Raw genomic sequence first — 10,004 nt, forward strand, 5'->3', positions numbered from 1 at the left:
GTCGAAAAATGTAGATTGGGTCCACCTAGCAGCAACCATAGACACTTGGGGGAATAGGGGGACGACCTGGGTAACACCTGAAGGGGACGAAATGCCCGTACCCTTAAATATGCTACAAGCAATGCATATAGCTTCTGACAAAACTCATCCTAATATAACGAAGAAAACATACAAGTGGGTCCCTAAAACTTCTTTAGCGACCATAGCTAGTGCTAAAAATAGAAGCCTTGTAAGAAACGTCCCACTCACTCCAAGAAATGTAAGGAAACATTGCGTTGGATTCCTAAACGACTATTGGAAGCCCAAGGCTACGATCAAGAAAATGATCAAATATGGGTGCCAAAACGTAGATTGTGCTCTTACTTGTCACCGGGCCCATGTGAGCTCAATCCTGTGGCTCTAAAACAAATTGAAGATCGCGGATAGGAAAAAATTACGGAATGCTACACACCCACTCCAGAGCTAGTTTGGGTACCGAAGAAAGAACGATTTGTTCCACCTAGCTCAGGAAGGGGGGAGTCCCATGAAGCTTCTAGCTCCTCATGTAATGCATCCATAGAGGTAAAAGCTTCTCCACAACCTCCACCTACGATAGTGGACCTCCATAAAGCTACAAACAAATCCACACCTACCAGCGTTGAAGAATCACCTGATGAACCACTTCAAGCCCGATCCTGGGAGAGTACCTTACCACCCTTGCAACTCGACGAGGCACCTAAGGTAATAGTAAACTATTGGCAAAAATCCTCACCTATTACCAACTGGAACAATTGGTTTCAAAGGGTGACGATCTCATTTCAAATGGTATGATCTACCCAAGGAAGGGGGGAGTGTTTGTTGACAGTCATCATTCACTTGCTTCCCTCTCAACCTTTCTCCATAACCTCTCAATATCCGAATCTTAGGGAATGTATATATAAAGCCTTATACTCACAAAAAACAAAAAAATAAAGAACAAGAGCAATTAACAAATGAGTATGCACAATAAAATTCAAAACATTGACCGAGACCTACACATTCACATCCGGTACATTGAAGTAGAAACCTATGCCATAAAACACCTTTGATCCTCATCACTCGAGTGATGGAGGGTAGGTAGAATTAGTACGATAGGAGTGTTTCTGTTTTAAAGTTGAGTGATTAGCAAAGTTTCTTTTTCCCACTGATGTGTCTCCTAGAGGTATTCTTTGTGTTTAATAGTGTGTACAGGAACGTGTTGCTGTTGTTAGGATTTGGACCTTCATGGAATCTTTATCTCGACTCACTCTTCAAATCAAGCGCGACCATCAACACAAACAGGTGTTTCTTGTCCATTAGCATTGCCCCTTATCTTTTTGCATCCATGTTTGTCTGCTTTGATTGTGATTGGTAGCATAATATTCAATGCATTTTCTTAGTATCAAACATTAAATTCAATGTAATTTTTTGTCATAATCACTTGTCTAGGTTTAAAAATCAAGCAGTCCAACTAAGCTAGTTTGACCAAGCTAGGTGTTAGAGATCTTCTCTTAATACCATGGGGAATGCCTTCCTAATTATCAATGGTTACTTAGGTTCTTAATCCAATTTAGGCAGCATTGTGTGAAATATACTAGGGCTTTCTAGTGGGCTTAGTCCCTATTGACCTTTAGCTTAAGTATTATAAAGGGAGTTTACTAGTGTGATGAGCCTGGGGAGGTGTAACAGTGTTATATGACCCCCCAAAAGTTACAAAATTAAAATGCTGAAAACGAACAAACAAAAACAAATCAAAGTGCCACAATGTAAAATCTTAAGCTGGAAGAGAAATCTCAACTTGATTTCGTACTTTGCTCACATGTATCGCCTATGGTACTAGAGCCCTAGAGGTTCCCAGTGTGGGCGCTTTTCCTTGAAAAGCAAAAAACCCAAGGCATACAAAATAAGCACACACATCAGAAGTAAATCAATGAGAAAAGACTTTGGGGGATCAAAGAAAAGGTAATCAGTCAGGCGATGATTTCATGAGAAATTCCTTTTATCGTAGCTTAACTACAAGGTCTTCTAGGTATAGCCTCTAGTCAGCCCTCGAACATGAAATACTTGGCTCTCGCGATTAAACAACTTAATTGACCAGAGAAAATTAAGAAGCTTACCCATGGTATTAATAGTCAATCTCTAGTGCCTTTCGAACGTTAAATTAGCGACCCCAGACTTGTTTAATTTTTACCTTTACATCTGTTTATGCATTTGATTATATTGCAATTTAATGTTTATTGTTGCTGACAAATGGTTTAAATTTCTATTACCAATTAATTTTTCTGTCTACAACTGCATATGCTTTTTAATTCTATATGAGAATGCAATTACTGTGCCAATGTTGTTTGATTTTTCAGTGACTGAAGAAGGCTAAGGACATTCATCTCAAATGCTCTTCCACCTCGACAAACGAGCTTCAACTCAATAGCTTCAGAGGACGGAATCTACATCAGGAAGGGGGGCATGTTAACCCTCACGGCTCACGGACACCATATCACCTACGACGGTCGTTGTATTATTTACTTGGTAGAGTCAGGTACCGGGCATGTCGGTCCAATAGGAAAAGGGTAAGAGTGATCGTTGATGAGAGGCGCACTCGAACTGGAACATTCAAGGGATTAGTTGGCTAAGCATGGGCGCCCAAGTGTGAATGGGGTGAGCTCATATAAAAGTCAACTAAACCTAAAATTCACTCATTCTCTCATTTGTGCAATTGAAGAGTGCTCTTGCTCCATCTCCATCTTCTTCTTCTTCATCTCCTTGTGTGTGTGTGTGTATGCATGAGTGAGTGTGACAGAGAGAGAGAGAGAGAGAGAGAGAGAGAGAGAGAGAGAGAGAGAGAGAGAGAGAGAGAGAGAGAGAGAGAGAGAGTGCGATCGAGCATTGCGGCAGCACAACGACGGCGAGGTGGTTGAGCGCGGCGTAGTGGCGTCTTCCTCTTCTTCGCGGTGAGGAATCCTCCACGAAGCAAGCGTAGAGCGGTGAGTGACACACCACCGTCATCTTTGAGCTTACTAGTTTAGGCTTGTTGTGTGCTTGGAGCCATTTGTGGCTCGCACGCGGTGTATCGGCAAGTTCCTTGCATTGACACGTGCGACATACGCACACACTGTTGTGTCTCACTAGAGCAGTACCGCTCTATCTCTATCTCTATAGAATCTACTAGCATCTCGTGCACAGCTACATGCTCTGTCTCCTGAGCATGATGGAGACCACTGGCAAAAAAGACACGTCTCGTCTCTCGCTCAAAGCATGCTAGCAGCAAAACCGAGACTACGCCGTCTCGAACCTCAGACACATGCATAGGATATACCAAGCCACTGCGGGCTCCTCTGGCAATCACTAGTGAACCACAATGCATTTGGAAAGACTGCTCTCTAAGTAGTACCTTACAACCAAAAACTGTCAACTGTCTCACTGAGATCAGGCTCTATCTCAGCTGAGGAACGTAGCACACATGTTGTAGCGTGTATGACGTACCAATGGGCAATGACAAACAAACATCTCCTGCACCCTCTATGTCAAACAACGAACCATCGGCCAAGTGCACACACCCAAGTCTCCCACTAGAAAATGTGCTAAACCACTCACGACATTATGTGACGTGGAAAATTGCATAGCTATCTAGTAACCACTGTGGAGAAAGTGTGCTAACCATAGACAAATCTGCAAGAGGTACACATGAGGCAAGCGTGGAATCACCGTCATTGGCATAGACTGCCAGTGGAACTGCCTCTCTAACATCTGTCAAAGTCATATCTGCATCTTGCATACATCTTTGTTGATGTCTCATACGTCTGAAACAACGGAGTCTAATGTGCCTTGTGTTACGGCAATGCCAACGACACATTATCGGCAAGAACGAGATCATCGTCTCTCAATGTCACACATGTATGCTGCCATAAGTGAACACCAAAATGGCAACAAAGTGGGAGATCACTCGACCACTACTCTAATCAAACATTTTTTTTCTTTTTATGTGTGTGTGTTGGGGGGGGGGGGGGGGGGGGGGGGGGGGGGGTTGGGGGTTGAGGTCTCGCACTATTCCTCCAACAATATATTCAAAAAATTATTCTTTGGCAACCAAAATTATACTTTATGAGCTCACGTGATCCACCTTCGGCGGATCTCATTTGCTCCTATCCAAGGGGTCATTCCTAAACAAACTTCAAGCTCACTCATGTGAGTATGTGTGTACGTACTTAAGTGTGTGTGTGTGTGTGTGTGTGTGTGTGTGTGTGTGTGTCCGATGAATTTCACTTGCTTTTACTAATGGGTCAATCCTATACATATTTTAAAGCTCAAACATGTGGGTATGTGTGTACATACCTAAGTGTGTATATAAAATATATGTGTGTGTGTTCGTGTGTGTGTCATAAATCTAATATTTAACCAACCCGAATGATTTTCTCATATTAAATTGATAGTTTAATGTGGGAGAATAAACAGGAACAAGGGTTAGAATATAGACATGTGTTTATGGATCTGTGTTAACATGGGATCAAGGTTAAAAGGGGTCCAAATGAGAGATGGTATGTTAAAGAGAAATGCTACCTAATGGACCTTAAAGACCATAGGGTTAGCTTCATTAAAGACCTCCCAAAAGTTAGTGTTCAAAAATCCTTTGACCTTAGGCAAGTTAGGGCTAACCTTGAGGTAGGAATCCTACCCAAGCATGAGGTGCTTATTGGCTTGCTAAGTGTTAGTGAGAACCTTACCCAAAAGCTTGAGGTATTTATCACATGTTTAAATGACTAAAGTTCTTGAAGTATTCAATTCAAAGATAACTCTCAAGAGGCATGAACGTTTCCATACTTGATTGATTAAGTCCTTGAAGTATTCCATTCAACCAAATGACTTAATAAGCATAAAAGACACATGTTCAAATGATCCTCCACATGTGGCCCTCATGATGTGTTTGAATGCTATTGGATAGGTTTTAAAGGGGTCCAATGAGAATTTAGATACACAAAAATAAATAATTAAGTTCTTTTTCTCAAAGAGAAAAAAGAGAACACATGTCCAAATGAAATAATAAAATAATGAGAATGAGAGAGAGAGAGAGAGAGAGAGAGGACCAAGCATGAGAGGGGGGTATACCCTCCCACACACAGACACACACACATTCTCTCATTGTGTGGAGTGCAAATTGCAAGAGCTCCATTTCATTCTCCAAGCTTGTTGAGAAGTGGAGAGCCTACACCAACACTCTTGGCTATGGAATGCAAATCCAACGAAGAGCCATGCTTCAATGCTTAAGCTTGCCATCTTCTTCATCTTCATTACTATGCTATCATGCTATGCTAAGCAAGGAGAGTGATGATAAGTGAGGAACTATTTCTTTCTTCTATTGATGATTCTTCTTTCTCTTCCCTACCCTCATTCCCCACTAGTTCTCTCCACCTTCGAAAGGTGTTTGAGGCCTTGGGACTGATACTTGGGATAGTTAATGCTTTTTGTAAAGTTTATGTTAAGTTCGTGATGCATGAAGCTTTCCATCTTCATAGCATCATCAAGGTCACGAGTAACACAAAGATTGTATTGTAACAAGTCTCTCTTGATGGGAGAATCTATAATACAAACGCCTTTTGGAGGGGGGACCGGCTCCAAGTAAATCCGGTTCTCAACTATTTTCATGTTCTTTAATACTCTCTCTCTCTCTCTCTTGCAAAAGTATTGTTCATGCCAAATTAATTAAGTACTATGTTGATGTTGCTACCATCAACTAAGTTTACCCTCCATGTTCTCAAAGTAATCTCACAAAAATGCTCACTCTAATTCTCTTAATTTCACTATTCTCAAAGTTCATAGGCCATTTCCATTACATTGGTATCAAAGCATTTGTTTTCTCTTTTCTTGCTTAAGAAGAGAGGTCCTTAAGTAGTGGGACAGGGATCTATTATTGATTTTGTTGAGGCCACTATGTGGGATATGGTGCACACCATGGGAGCTTTGGTCTTAATAATTGGGTCTTTCTAGACTTGCCTACGGCTTTACCATTATTGAGCCATAAGAAGTCCAAAAGGAGCTATCCCTAGGCAATTCTGCTATGTTAGATCCATCCCACTACTCTATAATTAACCAATTCAAGCCGTGGGTGTAGATACTTAAGTGCTTATTTTCAAAGGCTAAGAGGAGTAGCAACTAAGGTATACACTAAGTAAACACATAAGTATGATTAGCATGGCTGACAACAATAACCAAGAGAGTAGAACGAACATTGATAACTTTGATTTTGCACATGAAGGTGCTAATGATGATGTCCCCCATGTTTATTAATTATCTTGTTACTAGGTTGCATTAAGCTATGGGCAACCCTACTTTGCAAGCCGAAGTTACTCAACAACTTCGTGCTTATGGGATTTCCCTTCCTCTCCAAGAGGAGAGAGACCTTAGGAGGCCTCTTGATGAGACCCCCAAAAGAAGAGTCTCTCCTATACAAGAGGAGGAATCCAAAGAACAAGAAAGTAATGAATCCCTAAGTTCCTTTGAAAATGTGGCTCCACGAAGACGGCGGTCTACATGATCGCCAACTCCTCCCAAGAGGAAACTGTCAACACACAGTCCTTCTCCTCATCACTCCAAAAGGGAAGAGAGGAAACAAAGGAAGAAAAGGTCAAGAAAGAGGTCACACTCTTCTCCTTCTTCTTCACCTTCCTCCTCTCCCGACGAAAGCTATGGCTATTCTCCTAGAGAATACAAGAGGGGAGGACATTGCAAATCATACCCTGCATGGCAAAGATCACAAAAGCTCAAGAATTTCAAAGAGGGAGGAAGGAGTATCTCTTTTCTCACCTATGATGGCACCTTTGGTGCCACCGACAAAGTATTGGCCTTCATCCAGCATTTTGATAGGGCTTCACGTAGTCCTCCAAGCTACGCCATGTAGCTATGCACTTCCAAAAATCGGCTCGTCAATGGTGGGCTAGCCTTCGTTGCAATGGTGAAGCCCCAAAGACATGGAAAACTCTACGAGTTTCCATCATGAAGCAATTCCTTGCAAGCGATGCAAAGGACAAAGTACTTACCGAATGGTGCAGTTTGTAGCTTCTCTCACATGAGTCTATTCACAAATATGTGGACAAGTTTTGGGATTTACATCTCAAGGATACTGTCTTCCGAAAGATAGACTTCACCGAGCAAAAGCAACAATTTTGTGCGGGGTTACATGAATAAATGGCCGATTATGTCAACTCCCAACACCATGGTTCTATCACTGAAGTAATTCACCACACCATGGTTGATTCCCGCATCAATTTCCAACAATGGGCTACACGGAATGTCAAACCCATGGAAAACAAAGACAAAAATGATGCAAAGGGGAAAACCAAATAGCCAAAATTCTCCCCAAGGCACTTCCTACAAAAACAACAATAGGTCCAAGGAGAAGGGAGTTTACAAAGGTAGAAACAAACTCTCTCATGAAAAGCTTGACGCTTTTCGCAAGGACCATAAGTGTTTTAAGTGTGGGGAGCAAGGACATGGCTATCGTTCTTGTCCCAAGAAAATGCTCGCAATGAGGCTCCTATGGCTTCCACCATCGAAGCTCCAAAAGAGGATGCTCATTGCAAAGGATCATCTCTCTCCTATGCTTGGGGAAAGGTAAGGGAACATGATGCCTTCATCTTGTTTGACCCTGGCGCTACTCACAACTTCATATCAATGGAATTGGCCACCAAGTTGGGCATTCAAGATTTTGAGATTGGAGAAATTGTAACGGCGGCTGACACAACTTTCAAGGGACACTAAGCCTCCATTGCTCCCTTGATTGAGAAGTTGAGGCTTCATGCCCAAAGCTATGTCGACAAAGAAGACTTTGTCATCTCTCCTCTCCAACATGAGGATGATATCCTAGGGGTGCCATGGTTTGATCGCATGGCTGCCGACATAAAGTTCCCTGAAAGGAGAATCTATTTCACCTATAGGGGAAAGAACATGTATATAGATGCTAATGAGTCTGGTCATACTATACCACTTGTAAATTCACCAGCAGTCAATGAAAAGCTAGATTTCTGCGTACATAATTTTTGTCAAAGAATCCACTAATGATGGTAATGGTTTATCAAATGAAAATGGTAGGAATCAAGAAGAGTTAGAATTGTCTAACTTTCTAAAATGATTCCAAGATGTGTTCATCGGTATCCCTATGGACTTACCTCCAAAACGAGGGAATGATGACCATCGAATTGAGCTCCTATCAGGAAGCTCACCGCCTAACACGCCTTCTTATCGAGTTTCCCAAGCTCAACAAGAGGAGATTATGAGGCAAGTACAAGAATTGGTAGACAAAGGGATGGTGAGGCCTAGCTCCTCTCGCTTTTGTTCTCCAGTCCTTTTAGTGCAAAAGAAAGATGGTACATACCACATGTGTGTGGACTATCGTGCACTAAACCATATCACTATCAAAAACAGATTTCTTATACTGCGGGTAGAAGATCTGTTTGATAAGCTACAAGGATCTACCTACTTCAGTAGGATTGACCTTAAAAGTGGCTATCATCAAATAAGGATAGTGGAGGAAGATATCCTAAAGATCGCGTTTCGTACAACGTTTGGTCTTTATGAATATCTAGTCATGCCTTTCGGCTTGACCAATGCACTTGCCACATTCAATCATTTGATGGAGAAAATATTTAGACCCTACCGCAAGTTCACTTGAGTGTTCTTTGATGATATCATCATTTACTCCAAGTCCTTGGAGGAACACAAGCAACATCTCCAAGTGATTTTCCAAGCATTGAGGGAGAACAAGCTTTTCCTCAACCAAAAGAAAAGCGAGTTTTTTCCTTCAAGAGATTCAATACTTAGGTCATATTATCTCTCAAGATGGTATTGGTATGGATCCATTAAAGCTGGAGGTAATAAAAGCATGGCCTAATCCAAGGAATCTACATGAGCTAACGAGCTTTAATGGTATGTGTGCATACTATAACGCTTCGCAACAAAATTTTCTCAAATAGCAGGACCATTACATGACTTAATAAAGAAGAACGTTAAGTGTTCATGGACTATCAAAGAGCAAAAAGCTTTTGACAAGCTCAAAGAGAAGCTTACCTCTCAACCAGTCCTCATGCTTTCGGATCTCTCAAAGCCATTTGAGGTCCAATGTGATGCTTGTGGTGATTGCCTTGGAGCAGTCTTGCTTCAAGAAGGGCATGCCATAGCATATGAGAGCAGAAGGCTCAATACGGATGAACAGGTCTTGGGCATTTATGAGAAAGAGCTTTTAGCTATTCTACATGCCTTAAACACATGGAAGCACTATTTATTGGGGACTTCATTCATTTTATGAACAAACCATCAAAGTCTCAAGTATTTGATGACGCAAACAAAGCTTTCCAACAACAAATGAGGTGGGAAAATTTTCTTTCGCAATTTAATTTTCATATTGTTCACGTTGCTGGTAAGCACAATCAAGTGGCCAATGTACTATCACGACGACCAAAAGTTAATGCTGTGTCTATAGAAACTCATGATGATCTATGTTCTATGATAGATAAGTATGCTATTGACCCTGACTTTAAAGACATAATGTCAGCCCTTGCTTTGGGGAAGAAAGAGGAACCACTCACCTTGCAGGATGGTTATCTTCTCCATGGAAATAGGCTATGTGTTACCCACTCCCTTCGTGAGAAAGTCATGTATGAATCCCATGCTCCTCCCTATGCGGGGCATAGAGGCATTCAACGTACTCTTCGAGGAGTAGAGAAGTATTTCTATTGGCCTACCATGAAAGTGGACATACAAGAGTATGTTTCAAAATGTGTGGTATGCCAAAAGACTAAGTATGATAGAGGGAAGAAATCTGGATTACTCCAGCCATTGTCCATCCCTAATTCAACATGGGAGAGTATATCCATGGATTTTATCTTTGGATTACGCAAGTCTATCCATGGAAATACGGGAATATGGACAATAGTCGACAGGTTTAGCAAGCAAGCACACTTTATTCATGTCAAAAAGACTATTAAGGCACACCAGATGGCAACCATCTTCATATCTCATAT

This window comes from Adiantum capillus-veneris, chromosome 3 (assembly GCF_014529385.1).
Source record: "Adiantum capillus-veneris isolate H3 chromosome 3, ASM1452938v2, whole genome shotgun sequence".
Taxonomy (NCBI): Eukaryota; Viridiplantae; Streptophyta; class Polypodiopsida; order Polypodiales; family Pteridaceae; genus Adiantum; species Adiantum capillus-veneris.